The sequence below is a fragment of the Lynx rufus genome, unplaced genomic scaffold, assembly GCF_022079265.1.
Source record: "Lynx rufus isolate CCGP_SWC_20201006 ecotype Redwood Valley unplaced genomic scaffold, mLynRuf1.p SCAF_5, whole genome shotgun sequence".
In the NCBI taxonomy this organism is placed as follows: domain Eukaryota; kingdom Metazoa; phylum Chordata; class Mammalia; order Carnivora; family Felidae; genus Lynx; species Lynx rufus.
In genome coordinates this window covers 69,385,239-69,407,307 of record NW_025814867.1, presented here as the reverse complement: position 1 = coordinate 69,407,307, position 22,069 = coordinate 69,385,239, and the positions used below count along the sequence as shown (strand labels likewise).

Sequence of the window (22,069 nt, the reverse complement as noted above, 5' to 3'; positions counted from 1 at the left end):
GGATGGATGAAAATAGCTGCCTTAACATTTTTGTTTGATAATTCTCATATCTGGGTAATCTCAAGATTGGCATCTCTTGTGGTCTTTTTCTTTGAGAATTGGTCAGATTTTCCTGATTCTGTGTATGTAAAATAAATTTGTGTTGTGTCTTGTCAGGAGAATGTTGACTTTTTTTTTTTTTTTTAAATTAAAACAGGTGATGAGCATGGTTAGGTTCATGAGAACTGCACGTTCTCAGTGTTTGTGGCCTGGGCGTTGTCAGTCTCTAGCACCAGTTCAGTTTTCAAAGCCTTTGCCCTGCTGCTTTTGGTCTACTTCTTGCATACACCACTCAGGGTTAGTGTGGTACCTGAAGAGTGGCTTCTATCAGAAGGTCTCAAAACCTTAGCTTCTCTGGGTGTGTTCTTCATACATGTGTTGGGATGCCTTTGGGACTTGTACTGGTTCATGTACAGAGTTACAGGATTCCCTCTTCCAGCTCTCATAATCTGTGGCTCCCAGAGGCCTTTTCTTGGTTTAGTTTGGCTTTTCAGATAGAAAGAGACTGGATCAGTCAAGCTCCTGAGGAGAAAAAGAAAAGCCAAAAAGAGATTTATCAATTATAGCTTTTTTGAAGTGGAAAAATAGGGAGTTATAATTTTAAAAATGAAGTCAAGATCCTACTGAACAAATTCTCCCACAAATTGTGACTACGGTCTCTGGCCAATATATAAAAAACATGAGGACACTATAGGGCAAACACAAACAAGTAGAAACTGGACTGGAGTGGTTTCTTAAAAAAAGGGAATGGCCTTGGGTGAGTTTCTCATCTTGATGGTGTTTTGCTTCAGGCAGACTCCTCTTGGCTTGTTTGCAGTCTTACTGGCTTGAGGAATGAGATCAAATTCACAAATACCACAGCAGCTATAGAGTGATGGCAGTCTAGCAGGAGGAAGAGGGAAGAAATTCCGGAAAAGAAAGAACCACAGTGGTGGAATACCAGATTCTATGTATAAACTCTGCCAAATATGTGGCTGACCCCTAAACTGGAAACAGTTCAGATGTCTGTCAACAAGAAAATAGATAAACTGCTGTGTGTATATAACACGGTGCTACTGAGTAATAAAAGAGAGTATTGATACTTGCACCAACCTGGATTAATCTCTGAAACATCATGCTGAGTGAACGTAGCCTTACAGAAAACTAGGACATGATTATGATTCCATTTCTGTGATGTCCCCCAAACAGGCAAACTTACATATTTCTGTATTGGGGTAGGGCAAACAAAACTAATGTTGGAAAAAAAAAAAGTGATTGGAGGGCTTAGAAATGGATGCATGGGTGTTGGGACAAGGATTAAGTGGGAAAGGGCATGTGGGAATTTTCTAGGGTGGTGGTAATACCCTGTATCCTGTTAGGGATTTGCATTACTTGAGTATATCATTGAATGGTAAGTCTAATATCTATCCATTTTATTTTGTGTAAATTTTTTCTTTGAGAGAAACACTGTATTAAACACTATACTATAATTAATGACAGAGAAACTGAAGTATATATGGGGAAAGTGTACTGATCTGCAACTTATTTTGAAATGGTTCAGAAGTTAAGATCATTTGAGAGGATGGTAAGACAAATACAAGGAAATGTTAATTCTAAAGGCTTGGTGGTGGCTATGTGAATATTTTCTATACAGTCTTAAATTTTTTTTCTGTATGTTTGAAAATTTTCACAATAAAATGTTTTAAAAATACTAGTGGGTAGTATTTTTCTAAACCACTTTCCTGTTTAATAGGTTGTTAGTAGCTTTCATCAAAATTGATATTTTTTAAATTTGAAAATACTTTAAAATTTTATGAGTGACATTTTTCTGCCTTCTGAGTTCTGAACTTTAAAGGATGCAGTAAGATACAGAAATATAAAGAATAAAAGTAAGTCAAAACATACCCCCACACAAATAATTTGATTACTTCAATGTGATACAGCAAAGGCTTATTAAGATCATTTATAATACATAAATTCTGAGGGGATGGATACATAATTAGAGTATGCTCAGAGTCAAGTATGATGAGTGGGATATGGAATCCCTGGGGTTGCTTATTTTGAATATGTTTTTGAAAATACTATTAGAGGCAATTATTAGATTCTCTTTCCATTTTTTAAATTGACCAGTTGTCACTTATGAAGTTTGACTTAGAACACATTCTTTTTTTTTTTTTTTTTTAAAGATTTTTTTTTTATTTTTATTTTTTTCAACGTTTATTTATTTTTGGGACAGAGAGAGACAGAGCATGAACGGGGGAGGGGCAGAGAGAGAGGGAGACACAGAATCGGAAACAGGCTCCAGGCTCTGAGCCATCAGCCCAGAGCCCGACGCGGGGCTCGAACTCACGGACCGTGAGATCGTGACCTGGCCGAAGTCGGACGCTTAACCGACTGCGCCACCCAGGCGCCCCTAGAACACATTCTTTTAAGTGCATTGTATTTATTTATCAAGAGGAATGTTGCATGATTTTTATGCTAGAATTATTAGGCTAAAGTAATTTGTTTTTTAAAAATCTGTATTTTAGGAATATAGTAATAGTATGTTAATGAGTTGGTAGGTTAAAAAGCATATGATCATTGTTGCAAAATTTTGTGGTTCTTTTATAAAGTTTTGGGAGAGAAGTATAGTGCTAATAAAAATATAATAACCATGGGGGCTCCTGGGTAGCTCAGTCAGTTAAGCATCTGACTTTGTCTCAGGTTATGATCTCACAGTTCATAGGATTCTGTGTCTCCCTCTCTCTCTCTCTCTCTCTCTCTCCTCCCCTGCTTGTGCTCTGTCTCTCAAAAATAAAAAATGAAATAATGTAATATCCAGTATCAAGTATAATGTTTATAAAATACTAATTCATTTCTTATCCTCCATTTATTTACTGTTAGGAAATCTATTCTGAAAGGCTTCATTTTCAAAATGTATATATCAGAATAAATTTTAAGCAGGTGAGGATGAGAGAAAAGTAAAACATTAATATTAAAATATAAAATGTAATAATGAGATGTGAGATTTAAAAAAAATTTTTAATGGTTTTATTTATATTTGAGAGCGAGACACACACAACAGAGTGCAAGTGGGGGAGGAGCAGAGAGAGGGGGAGACACAGAATCCGAAGCAGGCTTCAGACTCTGAGCTGTCAGCACAGAACCCAACAGGAGGCTCAAACCCATGAGCAGTGAGATCATGACCTGAGCTGAAGTCAGATGCTTAACCGACTGAGTCACCCAGGCACCCCAAGATGTGGGATTTTTAGCAATTAATTTGATCATCTTAGTTTCTTTTTTATTGGCATTTTTTTCTTACCCAGTCTTTATAAAAGGAGACTTTCCAACAAAACTAAGCAGTTATTAGATATATTTTAGAACATAAAAAGTTATATGAAACTGTGTTATATATGAAATTATGTTACAGAGTTTCCTATTTTCTGAGTGATCAAAATAGATTTGGACTTATTTTCGGTCTTTTGTCTTTTTCTCTCCAATTGTATTGCAATAATATAAAGAGAATTACCATTTCTAGATAGTAGAACTTTTTCAAAGCTATAGCCATTTATATTCCATGAATTCTGTATTATTGATATGTAAATGAAGTGTTTTGGTCTTTGAGCAAATTGTACTGTGTGCTGACTTCTCTAAGTAGGGGAAAGAATTAACAAATGTTTTTATGTTCTACGGAGAAATTTAGTGAGGAACAATCCAGTGGGCTTCATGTGACATACCAACTAGTTATTAAAATTCCAAGTTCTCCTTTAGCTGCTGATCTTGGTGCCAACCCTTCTTGGAGGAGAATATCTTAAGACAGTGGTTCAGTCAGTCCTGAGTTTTTGCAGGAGATAATTTACATCTGTATAATACTGGCTGAAACCAATATGGCTTGTAGTATTTTATCATTAGTAATAATATTATTGTCAGTAAATAAGTTTAATATTTTAAGTCTCTGGAAGAGTCTTGGGGGTCAGTAAGGTAGATGGAGAAAATTGCTGAAAACAGCTTATGCTCAAAATAGAACTCTAAAGTATGCTTTGCATGTCCATCCTGATTTCTGTTGTTTGCCATTAAGTGTAAGGTTATTTTAGTCAGCTCATTAGGATTGTAAATCAAAATACCTAAATGAAAACGGAAAGTAAATTCAATGTAAAGGAAAATTTTGTTTCACAGATTTTTATCTCAGACACATGGATATCACCACCATTTTAAGACTAGCCAAGAACAAATTTCATCAAGACTGCTTTATTTTTGCCTTTGTTTCTGCCAACCAGAGAGGAATTTTATTAGTGATTCTGAATAACTTATTAGGCAATATATTGCCAAGGTGAAATGCTCAAATGAATAATTAATAGAATTGGGTGTACGGCATTTATTTTATAGTCACTTTAAGTAATTTGCATAAAAACAAGCTTTAAAAAGCAAGTTTTTTTTTTTCCCACTGAATATTTCATCCTGTCTTTACATCCTTTAAAAGACACAGATTACATTCCTTAAAAGAGAGAGATTACATCCTTTAAAAGAGTAGAGTTTTGATAGATTCTTGATTACAGTGGTATGTTTATTGGTTCTGCCGTCCCTGGAGTTTTAAGTCTGCCAGGTAAGAACGTAAGCAAAAAATAAAGTAGAATGTCACCTGATCTATGAACTTAAAATTTAGTATTCTGTTTGTTAGACCCAGAAGGATTTACTAGGACCAGGCAGTTAATGTTATGTAGGTGATTGCAGTTAGAAAACCCCTCATTTTTTGAGGCACCAGAGCCTTTCTATTATTTGTTACTGGTAGTAGCTTGATTTCCTTCAGTGTAGAAAACTTACAGACACTCTTTAAATGTTCCTGTGTGTCACTGGGGAAAAAAATGGTTTATTTCAATTAGCTTTGTCAGAAGAAGCCATGTTCTATTTTGAGAGCTAGTCAGAAAAAAATAAATATTATGCTTAGGGAAAATATACTCATTAATACAGAGGATATCACAAGCAAAATTATTGTGTTTTATTACATGTTAAAATTTGGTGTTTATTTTACTTTAATCATTTTCCTTGTCATCTTTTTGTTCAGTTACTTAATTAGGGACACTTATGAGGCACTTTTATCACTTAGCGTAATCATTAGCCCAAAGGTGTTTCTGCACTGTTTCTAGATTTACTTGGGCAATCTGACTGGCCAAAGGTGAATAGGTTTTTTTCAGGTCATAATTTGGTCACTCATTACTAATCTAGCTAGCTTAGATGATTATGCTCCTAAGGCAGGTATATTATAAAAACCTTTCTAGCAGTTATAAATTTATAATTGCTATTTGAAGTTTAAAATTCTATGAAAATTGTTTTCGTCTCTGTTCCCACCTCCTGTTTCCACTGTTAACAGTTTAACTTCACTGTTAACAAAAACTCTACATTTTATTTCTTCTTTCGGAGTTTGTCCACAAAATCCCTCAGTGTGAAAGCTAGAGGAGCCCTCGCAGATATCTAATTCAGAACCCTCATTTTACAGATGAGGAACTGAGGCCTTGGACTAGAACAGAGGTCCCCTCACTCAGTCCAGGACTCTTTCTATTACATCATGCTGCCTGATGTTTGTTTATGGAACTCGGCAACATCACATACAGGGTGAGCTTTTTTTTTTTTTTTTTTTTTAAACACGCAAAGTGATTTCCTGCTCTAATCAACTGCTATTCATCATTCCTGTCTAACTCATTCTCCTTTTTTACCAATACCTGTCTTAGTCCATAATGTAGCCCAGTTACTTTGGTTTGTTGCTACTACTTCTTGGCATTCAACCGTCATTTTTAAGAGTTAAACTCTTAGTAAGGTTTCTTATCAGTAACCACTGTAGCTTTACCAGGCACGATAGCAACAGTAAGTTAAAATTTATGACAGGGATGATTTTGTAGAGTTTTAAATTTAGATTTAAAAAATGAATTACAAGTATGTACGAGAGCATAGATACTACATCTAAGAGCAGGTGTGATACAAGATATGAAAAAAATTTTTTATGATAATAAAATGCCAAAAAATATTAGCCAGTGGTGTTACATAATTATAACAGTGGTTTATCCTGTGAACTCATGGATTTAGATAAGCATATTTGCATTTTAGATTCTTGAGGTTTTTTTTGTATTGATATTCAGATTGACCCATTTTTGGCTAGTGAGTGCTTGTTCAAGTTGATTTCTTGTGTCCTATAGACAAGACTTTACTACTTTGGTAGCTTTCTTGTTTTCTGGTTTAAGATAACATGGCTTTCAAGGGTACCTCAAGGACTTTCAAGTTCTCATAGTAAGTTTATGATTTACAGGTTTCTGTAGGACCAAAGTGCTGTTTCTACTCCACTTTCCATATTATTTTGAATTTTTATGAACATTGGCCAACATTAATTTTGCTTTTGTGAAAGAGGAGGAAAAAAACAAAATCTTTCAGCTCAATGAAAATTAACCTGTTTCTCTTGTATATTTATTTTTTTTAATCTGTTGTCTTAATGTCACTGGAATAACCATGATATCAACCTTTACAATTTTAGGGCAAACTAAAGCACTAATGCTCATCTATGAATGCTGGTTAAATTTGTTGGAATGGACAGGATACCACATCACAGTCACACGGATACTTTACAGCACTTACATATATATTTTAAAGGTTTTGGCATTCTTTGACTAGTTATTTATCAGCCATTTTAAAGGACCCCTGTCCACCGGCCAGATAACTAATTGGGTTTCAGGTGAACTACATCAGAGGTCTAGAAATGTCATGTGACAGTAGTTTTCCTGAAAATGTATCTGTGGGGAGAAGGGTTGTGGATTTTTTTGTTTAATCAATGCATAATTATATATAAATTGTGTGTGGATTATATTTCTTATGCTGGAGTGGGAGAGCTGTATTTTATGGCTTATGAAGTATTTTTAAAAAATACATTTGAATCGCTACTATGTGTTAGGTGCTAGATATGAAGTATAGACTGTCTTTTTAAATATTTATAATTTCTAGGGGTGCCTGGCTGTCTTAAGTCAGTTAAACATCTGACTCTTGATTTCAGCCCAGGTCATGTTCACATAGTTCATGAGTTCAAGCCCCACATTGGGCTCTGTGCTAGCAGTGTGGAACCTGCTTCTAATTCTCTCCCTCTCTTTCTCTCTCCCAACCCTGGTAGCACTCAATCCCTCTCTCTCTCAAAATGGATCAATAAACTTGAAAAAAAATATTTATAATTTGTGGTTATATGTGTATAATACGTGTAACAAAACGTAATATAATGACAGCATTAGCACTTAAATTATAATTGGTTTTCCATACATTCTTACCTACCTGTGAGGTGTGTAGGTTAATTTTATTTGTATTTTACAGAACAAGAAACAGGCTCAGGGGTTTAATATCTGAATGTCAAAAGCAATAGCATTTGAAAGAAGACATCAACATTCTGATTTCTAGTCTAGTAATCTTATACTACTGCCAGGTTTTCACAAGAGTCAAAACAAAACAAAAAACAACACAACTATGATGTTGGTATGTGAACAGGCTTTCATAAGGAGATGACATTTGTAGAATAGAAGAATTTCAGCACGTGTAGTTGGAACAAAGAACTAAAAATGCAAGGGTTTTAAATGATACACCTGAATATATGCACCTTATGGGTAAAGTACGTTCAAAAAAGATATTGTATGGCTGGGTAGGTACTTTGAAATCATCGAATGAGAAACTTAAATGGCTGGCTAATCAGTTTAGAGTAAGATGTGGAAGTTACTAGGTAGCAGTAAATATATATGATATAATCAGTTATGTTTGATGCCTTGGTATCAGAAGATAATAGGAAGAGACCTAGGAGACTCTGAGGCTGTTGTAATACAGGTGACAAGTACTGTAAGTAGAAAGGCTTGGCTGAACGTGGTGCTGTGCAGGTAATAGAAGATAGAATCTCTAAGATTGCAGGTAAAAGCAGAGATAGGAAGTCATATCCAACATGATACTAAAGTTTATTTATTTTAGAGAGAATGAGTTACGGAGGGGGACAGAGGGAGAAAGAGAATCTTAAGCAGGCTCCATGCTCAGTGCAAAGCCCTGACGTGTGGGTCGATCCCACGACCTTGGGATCATGACCTGAGCCAAAATCAAGAGTTGCATGCTCAACCACCCGAGCCACCCACGCACCCCTCATACTAAGGTTTAAAGTGCAGTGAATGGTAGAATCAGTGATAGTTATGAGCAAGAGGAGAAACAAATCTTGGAGAAAAGGATATAAATTGCCTTGGGTGATACTGAATTAATGAGATTCTGAAAGACATATAAATAGATTTGTGCATTAGTCAGCTGGAATTAGAATGCTTGAGTGGGAAAGATCTGGGTATGTGGAGTGGCAAATAATAGGAGAAGTTGGTAGGTTTCTAAGTCTTTAGAGTGGCTGAGATCCTTAGCTGGGAGAGTAGACTGAAGACCAGAAGGCTAAAAAGTCCACTGTACACATGTTAGGGCAGAAAGAAGAATCAGCGAGAGAGGGGAGAGGGCAGAGGAGGGCAGAGTCAGGAAGCCAACTATTGGAAGTTCAAAGACTGTTCTCATTTTATTCTTAAATGCTGAAAAATGGCCAGGAGTGGAGATCAAGGAGCATGAAAACCCATTGCATTTGGAGGTTATTCGTAGCAAAGTGTTTTAAGTTGAAAAGGTCAAAAGTAAACTTTAACAATAACAAAAATATTTTTCTTCTTTTATACATTATATTTAAACGTGTAAATGTTATTTACATTTTGTGCCAAAGAGTATACTCTTTCCTTTTGTTCTTCCATCAGTTAATTATTTTTCATGACTGTATAGTCCATGAATATTATGAATGTACCAGTCTTATTTTGGTACCCCTTTTTAATGGACGTTTACTTTATTTGTTTTTCTTCTTTCGCCACAATGTTCCTAAAATAAATATCCTTAGGAACTTATGCTTTATTTCTCTAGGTTATGAGGCATCTGGGTGGCGGTTAAGTATCTGACTTAGGCTCAGGTTGTGATTGCGCAGTTTGTGGTTCAAGCCCCACATCAGGCTCTCTGTTGTCCGCATGGAGCCTGCTTCACAGCCTCCGTCTCCCTCTCTATCTGAGCACCCCCCACCCCCCAATAAATAAACATTAAAAAAATCTCCTTATTTCTCTGGGTTGTAAGGTACATGTATTTGTTGAACTTAATGACTGACCATTTTAAAAACAACAAAAAAAAAGTCAAATTCTTACAGTTCATGATACTTTTACTTGTAATAGAGGTTGATGATTGTTTTCCAAAAGGCTTCTTCTCATTTCCACTTGCAGTATAGGTGAAAAACCTTTCCCGACATTACTGTCTGAAATAGGCAACTAGATCTTTTAAATATCTACCAATTTTAGCGAGTGTAATTTTACTCCTTGTTACTTTGATATGTGTTTCCTTGATAACTAGTAAATCTTTATGTACTCAGATATAGCTGTTTTTCTTGTATAGTTTTTGAGATTCCAGTTTTGGTTAAAAAGATTTTATTCTCTCTAGATTGGTTATGTAGCCTCATTGTTAAGAGGTATGTATGTGTAAGTACATGCATACACACATTTATTTAAAATATCTAAGTACGGGGACGCCTGGGTGCCTTGGTCGGTTGAGCGTCTGATTCTTGGTTTCGGCTCAGGTCATGATGTCACAGTTTGTGAGATGGAGCCCTGTTGTCGGGCTTCATGCTGACAGCATGGAGCCTGCCTGGGATCCTCTCTTTGGTGCACGCCCTCTCCCTCTCCCTCTCCCTCTCCCTCTCCCTCTCCCTCTCCCTCTCCCTCTCCCTCTCCCTCTCCCTCTCCCTCTCCCTCTCCCTCTCCCTCTCCCTCTCCCTCTCCCTCTCCCCCTCCCCCTCCCCCTCCCCCTCCCCCTCCCCCTCCCCCTCCCCCTCCCCCTCCCCCTCCCCTCCCCCTCCCCTCCCCCTCCCCCTCCCCCTCCCCCTCTCTTTTTTTTTTATTTTATTTTTTTTAATTTTTTTTTTTCCAACGTTTATTTATTTTTGGGACAGAGAGAGACAGAGCATGAACGGGGGAGGGGCAGAGAGAGAGGGAGACACAGAATCGGAAACAGGCTCCAGGCTCTGAGCCATCAGCCCAGAGCCCGACGCGGGGCTCGAACCCACGGACCGCGAGATCGTGACCTGGCTGAAGTCGGACGCTTAACCGACTGCGCCACCCAGGCGCCCCTCCTTTTTTAATTAAAAAAAGAAATTAAAGAAATTAAAAAAAATTAAAATATAAAAGTATTATATCTGCCTGGAGTTTATTTTTTACCTATTGTAAAACACGCGTGCCCACTTTTATTTCCTTTCAGAGGAAGTCACTTGTGGCAACACAGATGTCTACACTCCATCCTTTTCCTTTGCTCAGACTTTTGTGTCTTTCAATAGAATAGTATGTTTAGTTGTATAAATTCAGTAAATATTTAAAATAGTTTTATTTGGTCTTGGGATATTTATTTTCTTACCTGTTTTTATAGGTGCTTATTATTGGAGCAGGGAAAATTTACTGTATTAAAACTCCCTAAGCAAAGGCTAGTAGGGACACCTGGGTGCCTGAGTTGGTTAAGCATCCAGTTCAGCACAGAGCCTGCTTGGTATTCTCTCTTCCTCCTTTCCTCTCTCACTCTCTTTCTCTTTCTCTCCTCCCCCCAAAAAATGTCTAGTAATGTTGCTAATGATATGATAGTGTATCATAGAAGACCCAACAGATTCTATGATAAAATTTTTCTCTTTTGTATCTTTTTTTTTTTTTTTTTTGCTACTTCAGAAAGCGCAAGGAATAAAGGTTTTGAAGTAAAAAGTCGAGGAGGCACTCATAAGTTTTACTGAAGTCACCTAAGATGTGAAGGGCTTTTGGTGAATGGGGTCTTTGAGGGAAGTTAAAAATTTTTTAAAATCCATGATGGAAAAATTGATAAGGAAATTAAAAACCTAATAAAATGATTGCCAAATGGCTCAGAGGGGCAAAATGATGTTAGATACCATTATGGTTTGGAGTTTAGATAAGTGATAGGGCTTGAGTGGGAATTGGCAAGACTACTTGAGCTTAATGTCAGGATTATAATAGCATTTGTTGTTGAAATGTCAGATCAGGATATTTGCATCAAAATGGAGGAAAAATATGTGATCCAGGAGGTATGACGATGGATTGAAGGATGCTGAGAAGTATGAGTAATTTGAGATGACCATGAAAATCTGTTCAGTTAGTAAGTGAGTAGATCACAGATTTAAGGAGTTTATAGTAAAAGAGAGGGTGTGTGTATTTGTGTTTGTGCGTGTGTTACAGTTATGGGATGTAAAGGTAGAGAAGTTTTTGAAGTATGTGCATGACGTACAAGTCATGGTTGGCATGACTGAGAAATGTGTTAAAATATACGTGCCTGGGATGTACCTCTGATTTGCTAAAACTTAAGACTTTTCAGGGTTGTCATGAAGTTTAGGACATTACTTTGAAAGAGCTGCCACAGGTGAATTTGATACACCATATTAAGCAAGAACCTCTGGTGGGCTAGAAATGAGTGTGGCGGGCCTTTTTCTTTCTTCATATTCAGTGTTTGGCCAAAAAGAGATGGAGATACAAGTTACTGAATTTGTGGAGGTAATGGAGATCAAATTGGGAATGGATGAGAAGGAACAATGAATCTTAGTCATTGAAGAAGATCTTTCTGGTCTTCTAAAACACTGTTGACTAGAAGAAAGAAAGAGCTTTATTCACTGTTTTCAACAAATAATAATTGAGTGCCTTTTGTGAATCGGGCTGTATTCCAGGCACAACCATAATGAATAACAAGGATCAAGTATCTACGTTCATGTAGCTTGCATTTTTTTTTAATGAACATAAGTTGTCATTCCTAGAGTATTTGTTGAGTCACCAGTGTTTGAAAAATCTTAACCTGTACCAGATATTGTACGATCCAGTATTTCTTTAGAGTAGTGTTCTATATAAACAAAAACATTAATTTTAAAATGAATGCTTTCATTTGTTGCCTCTGACTGCTTTTTGCTTGTTGGTAAGTATTTCCTTGAAACTTTCCTTTACCACCAATAAGAGCAGCAACAAAAAAAAGGTGAACCCATTTGTATTACATAATGGAAAAAAATGAAAATTCTTTTACTTCTGGCAGTCTTCAGTTTCAGCACAATATGCTTTTTATTTTTTTTTCATGTTTTTTAAAAAATGTTTTTTTGAAAGAGAGTGGCGGAGGGGCAGAGAAAATCCCAAGCAGGCTCCGTGTTGTCAGTGCAGAGCCCAATGCAGGGCTTGATCCCAAGAATTGTGAGATCATGACCTGAGCTGAAATCAAGAATAAAACACTTAACTAACTCAGCCACACAGGCCCCCCACTACTAATTTCTTACTATTTTTGGAGTAAGTCAAACTGATTCTGAAGTTGATGTCTATGGATGTATTTCCTCTTTTCTCTTTAAATGCCTTTCCTTCTCCAAGAAGGAGATGAAGTTGAGAGCAAAGAAGAAAAGCATTCACTCACTCTCATTGTTTTGCCTTAGAGTTTTGTTTCTTTAAAACTACTTATTTGAGCACCTAGTATATATACATTTGCATTATATTGAAGGAAGGAAGCCATTTAGTACCTATACTTGAGAAACACTAAATTGATCAGCAGTTTGGTAAATATTTCTGATGAAAACCCTTGAATTATGTCTAGATGAACTCCTAGAGTCATCTTCTTTGGAGTTACTTTCCAGAACAGAGTCAAACCCACATAATATTTTCAAATGATGATCTTAATCTTTATTTATTTATTTATTTATTTATTTATTTATTTATTTATTTATTTATTTTTAATTTTTTTTTTTTAACGTTTATTTATTTTTGAGACAGAGAGAGACAGAGCATGAATGGGGGAGGGTCAGAGAGAGGGAGACACAGAATCCGAAACAGGCTCCAGGCTCCGAGCGGTCAGCACAGAGCCTGACGTGGGGCTTGAACTCACTGACCGTGAGATCATGACCTGAGCCGAAGTCGGCGGCTCAACCAACTGAGCCACCCAGGTGCCCCAGATCTTAATCTTTAAACAAAGTAAGGATTAGAAGACTACTAGGATACATGTTGAGTATGCAATAACAGCCATTGTATTGTCTCTGTACTCCCCTCATTGTTAGTTTCCCCTGCCCTTTCCATTAATATAGGGAAAAGGTTAGGCTTCATGTATTACAGTGGTCCAGAAAAAATACAAGCCTTATGAGAAACTGGAAGAGGTAAAGAGAATTAATTTTTTTCTTTTATCTCCCAAATGACCTTTTAAGATGGTTAGTTTTAGTCAGAATCCAAATAAGGTCTATATATTGCTTTTGGTTTGCTAAATTTAAGTCTCTTCCACTTATTGGTAGAGGAAAGCGATTCATTTGTCTTGTTGAATTTCCTGTATTCTGAATTTGGCTCTGTATCCTTGTGGTAGTGCTAACATATTTCACTGTTATCCTGTATTTCTTTAAAGTAGTAGCTAGAGACCTTATTAAATTCACTTTTAGTTCTTTGATCATGATATCTTCTTTTTTCTTCCATTCGCATCACACCACGTGAGGCATAAACCATCTGGTTGTCTCACTTTCAGTGATGCTGATATTGATTAGTTGGTTCAGTTGTTGTTAGCCTAATCCACCCAATTTGCACATCAGACTTTTCCCTCATGGGCTTAGCACTGTTCAGTATTGTTGTTTAGATTCATCATTTTCTTAGGGATAGAAAATGATTATTTTCCAATTATATCATTGTTTTTGCATTGATTCGGCTGGAATTCTGTGAAGGACTGTTCCTAGTCAAGTATTGGGATATTCTGAAATAGATCTGTCACAAGAAAGAGTATGTGCCTGAATGTTTTAGTTATCAGTTTTTAATTACTTGGTGGCACTCCAGCAAGGTCTCAAGGTGACCATTGATGTGGATTTTATATTTAACTTTTATAATCTATTTTTGAGGTGGTTTAATTCACTGTTTGTCTCCTTTTGCTATGATGACAGTGGTCTTTGGTCTCCTTGTTTTCTTGCATGACAGGATGTCCCAGGCTTCCTGCTTTAGCCTTGAAATTGGCCATTCCTGTAGGGGGTTCTGAGTCCTTGTAGCGGACAGTGTTTATTTAGGGACTGTAATCAAAGTATAGAGTGCTTTTTAGTTTGAGGTTGTCGTTAATGGCTTTTTTAGAACTAGCAAACGTATTTTAGTAAGAGTAAAACAAATTTTGAGTTCCTAGTTATATTTTAATTCATATGTAAGATTATAGGTTTTTAAAGCCTGTATTGTGAATTTTACTGAAAAAATATCTGTGTATTATAAACATTAAAATAATTTTAGGGGCACCTGGGTGGCTCAGTTGGTTAATACACAAGCGTCCAACTTTGGCTTAGGTCATGATCTCATGGCTTGCAGGTTCAAGCCCCATGTCAGGCTCTGTGCTGACAGCTCAGAGCTTGGAGCCTGCTTCGGATTCTGTGTCTTCCTCTCTCTCTGCCCCTCCCCTGCTTGAGCTCTTGTCTCCTCTCTCTCTCTCTCTTTTAAAAATAATAAAAAAAAAATTAAAAAAAAATTTTAACAGTAAAAATTTAAAAAATTTAGTTGTATTCAGTTCCATCAAATATGAGTTTTGTAATAAAAGTAAAATGATCAAACTTATTTGCCATCAAGAAAAATTGTGTTCTTGGATAACGTGATGCATTTACCTTCTCACTTTTTCTCCCTAGCATGTTGCTGTATGTCCTCCAGGGGTAGCCAACTTGAGCACGATATTATATCATGAAGAGAAGACAAAATAGTTTTTACTGCTTCTCTATTTGTATATCTTTTTTCTTTATGAAAATTTTGGTTTGAAGACTGCTGAGAACAGTTTAAAGTTTCTTTGTGATTCTTTTTTGTCTCTAGGGGTATATGCAGTCAAAATATTGCTCTAAAGTGTATTACTTATCTTTATGACAACAAATAATTTCACTAGTTTGAAAAAGTATTTGTGTTCAGGATGCCTGTGTGACTTAGTCAGTTAAGCATCTGACCCTTGATTTCAGCTCGGGTCATGATCTCACGGTTTCTGTGTTTGAGCCCAGCATCAGGCTCCAAGCTGACAGTGTGGAGCCAGCTTCCGATTCTTTCCCCCTTCCCTCTCCTCCCCCTTCTTCCCCTCTCCTTTTGCCCCTTCACTGCTTGCATGCTGTCTCCTCTCAAGATAAATAAACTTAAAAACATTTTTTCTGTATATCTTAAATGTAGATAATATTGGTTGGCCGTGCCTCTGTTCTTGGTCTTTTTTTTATTTTTATTTTTTTTTAACGTTTATTCATTTTTGAGAGATGGAGAGAGACAGAGCATGAGTGGGGGAGGGGCAGAGAGCGAGGGAAACTCAGAATCTGAAGCAGGCTCCAGGTTCTGAGCTGTCAGCACAGAGCCAAAGAGGGGCTTGAACCCACAAACAATGAGATCATGACGTGAGCCGAAGTCAGGATGCCCAACCGACTGAGCTACCCAGGTGTCCCTCTTCTTGGTCTTCTTATTTGGGGATCCAGGCTCTCAGAGCGGGCCGGTATGTAGGACATGCTCATTTTTGTGGCAATAGAACTTGCAGACACTTATAATACCTCTAAAATTGTGATTGATTGGGTGTGCTATGTGTCACATCTACTCAGTTTCCATTGGCCAAAGCATGTCACATGGCCAAGGTCCAGGTTTTTGGACTAGGGATGAATAACTCAATTGCGGGAAGAAAAGAGTGATTTGAATTCTTAACAGCAATACACTTGACCACATAGTCACTTAAGTCGATCCCTGTGTGTTGATGCCATCATAGTCCCCATAATTAGTATTGTTTTGAATTTTTTTTTTTAATGTTTTAGTTTTGACAGAGAGAGAGAGCGAGCGAGCTAACAGGGGAGGGGCAGAGAGAGAGGGAGAGAGAGAATCCCAAGCAGGCTCCACATGTCAGCACAGAGTCCAATATGGGGCTTGAACTCATGACCTGAGCTGAAATCGAGTTGGACGCTTAACTGACTGAGCCACCCAGGCACCCCTAAATTCTGTTTTAAAGGAATTGTCTAGAAATAAATGGATTATCTATCTGAAGGAGTATGCTAGGGAGATAATTGATAAGGTCCGGGGAGAAGAGGCTTTTGTTAACCCTAATCTACCTGCCATCTGTGCTTTTGGAGGGTTAAAATGATGGCATGTGTATTTATTAATCTTGGTCTTTCTCAGCTTAATGACTGTTACAGGTTGAATTGTGTCCTCCAAAATTCATAATGCTGAAGTCCAAAATTCCAGTAACTCAGAATATAAATTCATTTGGAAACAGGGTCTTTATAGAGGTAATTAAGTTAAAATGAGATCATTAGGGTAGGCTCTACTCCTGTATGTCTAAGAGCCTTAGTGGGAGACATGGTGAGGTGGCTAGAGTAACACATCCATAAGCCAAAGAACCTAGGAGGAAGTCCTGGTACAGATCCTTTCTTAGCACCTTCAGGAGCATGGCCCTGCCAGCACCTTGATTTTGGACCTCTGACTTCCAGAACTATGAGGCAATAAATTTTTGTGGTAAATCACCTAGTTTGTGGTTATTTTTTTTTTTTTATTTTTATTTTTTCCAACGTTTATTTATTTTTTTGGGACAGAGAGAGACAGAGCATGAACGGGGGAGGGGCAGAGAGAGAGGGAGACACAGAATCGGAAACAGGCTCCAGGCTCCGAGCCATCAGCCCAGAGCCTGACGTGGGCTCGAACCCACGGACCGCGAGATCGTGACCTGGCTGAAGTCGGACGCTTAACTGACTGCGCCACCCAGGCGCCCCAGTTTGTGGTTCTTTATTAATGGCAGGCTCTTTTGTTGATGTTCTGAGACTCAATTTTAACATGGGGTGGGGTTCCTCTCCTCCCTTCCCCCACCAGCTAACAATTTTCAGATACTGGTAGGGTATCTGAGAATTCGGTTTTGCTACTGTCTGCGAGAGGTAGTATCAGATTCCACAGGTTAAGGGTTCAGTCCTAGCAAGATTGCCCCCATCTTCTTCGGATGCCAGTTGCACTGGGTTGTTACCTGTGCTTCTGACCAGCTGACTGTAAATCAGCTGGCTTCCTCTTTGGGTTCAGTTAATTTGCTAGGGCAGCTTCTGAAACTCAACACATTTTACATACTAGATCACTGGTTTATTATGAAAGGTTATAACTCAGGAACAGCCAGAAGAAAGAGATGCATAAGGGCAACAAGTGGGGAAAGGCCAGATCTTCCTTGTCTTCTCCAGGTGGGCCAGCTTCCCCCCCCTCCCCCAATCTCCACGTGTTCACCAACCTGGAAGCTCTCTGAACTCTGTCCTTTTGGGTTTTTATGGAGGCTTCATTACACAGGCATGATTAAATCATTGGTGATTGATTGAGGCTCCAGGCCCTCTCCTTTCCCCAGAATTGGGCAAGTATGGAACTGAAAAGTCCCAGCCCTCTAATCACAAGGTTAGTTCTTGGCTGGCAACCAGCCCCCATCCTTAGGTGTGCTCCCAAAGTCACCTCGTCAACATAATAGAAGACACCTTTGTCACTCTCAACATGTGTTAAGTTTCAAGGGTTTGGGGAACTGTGAGTCAGGAACCTAGGACTAAGATCAAATATATATGAGAAATCTACATTTGGTCATTTGAATGACTATATGTGTGTGTGTGTGTGTGTGTGTGTGTGTGTGTGTGTATACATATATGTATATATGTACATATATATGTATATGTATGTATATGTGTATATACATGTCTATTTTCTCTTGTGAATTGCAATATCGGAAGCTAATCCAGTGACACAGTTTCACAGTGCAGTCAGGTTTGTAAGCGTGTGGGAAGGAATATAAGGTAGAACTGTAGGTTGCTATATTGGAAGGAACTTTATTGCTAGACTGAAGAATTTTGGACTTTGCTAAAAGAGCATCTTGGAATAGAAGTTTGGCAGCCAGGGCAAGAAGAAACTAGCTTAAGGGTAGTTTATTTATTTTAACCTTTACTGTTTAATAATGGAGTAGTCTAGCTGCTGAGGGGATACCAGATGATGGATCCTCTCTTTAGAGTACCTTCAAATCTGATGTCCTTTTAGGCTCTGAAAAGGTGCAGCATACTTCAGTTGGTTCTAAGCTGGAATTCTGTATTAAACCATGTAACACTAAGTTTTATATTTGATTAGTGGGAGAGTCTTAAGAGTTAGGTATTATGGATTGAATTGTGTTCCCCAAAAGATATGTTGAAATTGTAACCCCTGGTATCTGTGACTGTGACCGTATTTGGAGATAAGATCTTTGTAGATGTGATTAAGTTAATATAAGGTCATTAGGTAGACCCTATTCCAGTGTGACTGGTGTCCTCATAAGAAGGAAATTTGGACACAGACACACACACAGTGGAGAACGCCATGTGAAGCCACAGGCACAGAAGGAGCACTGCCATGTGGGGATGGAAGCAGAGACTGGTGTTATGTTGCTGCAAACCAGGGAACACCTAGAGGTACCAGAAGCTTCAGGAGACAAGGAAGGATTCTCCCTCCTGAGGCTTTGGTGGGAGTGTGGCCCTCCCACTAGGTTGATTTCAGGCTTGTAGCCTCCAGGATGGAGACCATACTTTTCTGTTTTAACCCACCTGGTTTGTGGTACATTGTTATGGCAAGAAACCGATATGGAGGTCACAAGGATTTTGAAAAGTATTTAGTGATCTGAAGAGCTCTTTCTCTTAACACATTTTGCAGGTTATCAGAATGCTTTCTGTTGGGTAAACAGTAGGTTCCCAAACTTTGCTGTGCATTGTATTTACCTGAAGAATCTTTAAAAAAAAAAATGCTGACATCTGGTTCTGACCTCTGGAAATTCTGGTGTAATTAGGGTGGGATGTAAGTAACATGGACATCAGGATTTTTCAAAGCTCCCCAGGTGATTTAATGTGCAACACATTTTGAAGAACCACTGGGTGAACCTTCTAGCTTAAGTATTTTTCCACCCCTCCCTACTCATACAATTTTGTGTTCATTTAGCTTTTATCAGCCTGTGGGTAATATATTCCCCCTAGCTCTCTATCCCCTGCTAAGCTCATTTGTGCCTTGGCCTATTATGATTCTTAAAAAATTATTATATTTTGTTCTTCTCTGTTCTTGCCAGCCTGGCTAGACATGTGATTATATTCAGATCATCCATATGGCCACTTTGTAGCAAAGTAAAGCTATTTGTGTTTATTTCAATACTGTAGTTTACATTAGACATCAAACACCTTGGAACTGATTTTTTAAAATTTTCGAAGGCACTTGATATTACTCAAATATGAGAAACTTGAGTTAAGCAGATATACTTGTGCCTTTGTTGTATATAAATTCCTTAGAAAGCAGAACACTAAGCAGTTGTTATTTATTAACATTTTGTTCTGTCAGTTTGTTAAGCTTGTCATCTACCTGGCTTTAAGTGATGAAATGTATTTGTTGGTGGTGAGGGTTGAGGAGTTAATGTAGAAAACCTCGCTTATAAATAAATACTGTTTGAGGAGAGCAAAGGGCTCAGTTGGTTTGGGAGTGTAGGGGTCAGAGGTGGGGTTCGGAGGAAGATGGAAAAAGTTGTCAAGGCATAGAGTTTCATTGGTAGAATAGTGTTAAGTATTGTTGTGCTTAGTCCGGGGAAAAGAATGATAGATTTTAGGGAAGCTGTATTTACACAGCAATTCTGCCTAGGCCTAGGTTTCCCTACCTGGCAAAAGGGTGACAATGGGACGTATACAAGAATGTCAAAAAGGAGAGAAGCCCTATTATCTTATGTTTTGGATTTATTTTAATGTATTCACAGCAACTATTGATACAGTTACAAGTAGCAAAGAGAGTGTGGACTATTTACTTGCCATTACAAGTCACAGATGGGCTTGTACTCCCTAGATTTCCTTTATTCTCTACATTCCCTCTGGTTTTTTCTTTTGTGTCCTCAGGGGCAGGCACGGAAATTGTACCAGGTATCCTGGAAATCTGACCATAAAGAATTTTCAAATTTGTTGCTCAGCTAGCCATCTCTCTTTATTTCTTGTCTAGCTAATAGAGTCTATGATTGGATTGATTCTGTACTGACAAAGTTTTACATTATTTGTTTCCATGTATATGGTAGAGGAGGCTGCCATTACTTATAGTCTTGAATGTATTCTCTTTGGGATATAACAGTTACAAAATGAGACCACCTTCATGTTTGACCAACTTCATGTTTTAGTTGGTGGGAAAGGGATTGCAGCACTCTGGAACCTCACCACTGGACACAAGTGATGGGTCTGAACAGACATGCAGGCCTGTGAGAATCCACCCTGAGAAGGAAATGTGTTGTGGTAGTGCTGCTGCTACCACACCTTTCCTACAGCTGTTTAGAATTTGGTAGGAAATGGGATGCAATCCGCAGCTTGGCTGTGGAGCCTGTTTTTCATAATATCATGCTTTATGTTAATGGATTTCTATTTTATTACAGTGTTCAGGGCCTAGAACAATGCCAAACATGTATTAGCACTCAGTATTTGTTGAATGAATGATAGAGAAACTAAATTTAAATAAAATTACTGAATCAAGTGATTGTATCTGGACCAAAGTCCGTTTACAGAGGTGTAGTCTCAGAAAATGTGTAATTATTACTCTTACATGTTTTATTTAGTACATTTCCATATGTTTTATCCAAAGTAGTGCTTTTGCATGAGGGTTTTTATGACTTCTTAGGTAACTTTTTTGTTTATTAGGTGTAAATTTGCTGGGTACCAATGTGTATTTCAACATGAACATAACAGAAAACAAGATTTATATCCTGGTACAGTCTGAACATAGTCATGGCTTAAGAGGTCTTTTTCCCCAAATGATTGCCAAAAAGATTAGCACAAATATTGCCAAGAAGGAATCAGTTTTTATACTAGCAATATTTGCTGCACCAGAAATTAAAATTGTGAAGTTTTATGTTACCAATGCATTTTAATATAAACCCATCTATAACATGTGAACACAAATGGTATTTTATGAAAAATGTGTACTTTCCAAATTTCCAAAAATTTTTCATGAGAAGAGTGATGGTGATTTACTTCTTTGCAAATTTCTGTTCATCTCTGGCTTACTACAATATAGCTGGGTTCTCAAACATCCTTCTGCATTCTCATGGTGAGGTATGTTCTCGGAGTTGAAATCTATGAAAAAACATCTGGCCTTACAAAGATGTGTAATTAGGGGCACCTGAGTGGCTCAGTTGAGTGTTGAGTGTCTGACTTCAACTCACGTCATGATCTCATGGTCTGTGAGTTCAAGCCCCATGTTGGGCTCTGTGCTGACAGCTCAGAGCCTGGAGGAGCCTGCTTCAGATTCTGTGTCTCCCTCTCTCTCTGCTCCTCCCCCACTCATGCTCTGTCTCTCTCCCTCTCTCAAAAATAAACAAACATTAAAAAATTAAAAAAAAAATAAAACAAAGATGTATAATTATAACTTTTTCAAATCAAAATACAATTTTATTTTTCATATGAATTTGGATATTTTCTTTGATACTATTAAATCTCAAGTGGATAGTTTTTTGTTTTTGTTTTTAATGTTTGGTTATTTATTTTGCGGGGAAGAACAACAGAGAGGGGAGAGACAACCCCAAGCAGGCTCCATGCTGTCAGCGCAGATTCCGATGCAGGGCTTCATCTCACAAACCATAAGAGCATGCATGACCTGAGCTGAAATCAAGAGTCAGGTGCTTAGATAACTGAGCCACCCAGGCACCTCAAGTGCAAAGCTTCTTAACGATTAGTTGCAATGCAGGATCTGAAATGTTATCCGTGAACTTTTTGTATTATTAGATAAAATCCATTAGTCTCTCTTGAACTTAGAATACTTCATTTCTCCATGCGTAATTATGTATTGGTCATTGGGAAAACATTTGTTCACTGAGTTATGTAGACCTTCCATATGTTCATTCTACAGTATGCAGAAAAAGAGTGATTAACATCACCACTGATCTCATCAGAAAAGTTTTTGAAAATTGGGAACCGTTTAATAAGTTCATGGTGGCTGATATTTTCCAAATCCTAATTTTCTCTTAAAAGCTTAAGTTTTATTCTTGTCAACAAATATTGCTATTTGTT

General features: G+C 37.7%; 1 protein-coding gene across 4 annotated transcripts in view; it reads left to right on the top strand.

Moving 5' to 3' along the window:
* Positions 1 to 22,069, top strand: part of TBL1XR1 (TBL1X/Y related 1) — a 177,984-nt gene that overhangs the window by 101,489 nt on the left and 54,426 nt on the right. The window contains exon 1 of one of the 4 annotated variants that reach the window (XM_047099703.1): positions 5,526 to 5,607. The exons of the other annotated variants lie outside the window; for them this stretch is intronic. The gene's annotated coding sequence lies outside the window, so the exon portion shown is untranslated. Of the gene's footprint in view, positions 1 to 5,525; positions 5,608 to 22,069 lie in introns of those variants that run through there. 4 annotated transcript variants of the gene reach the window in all.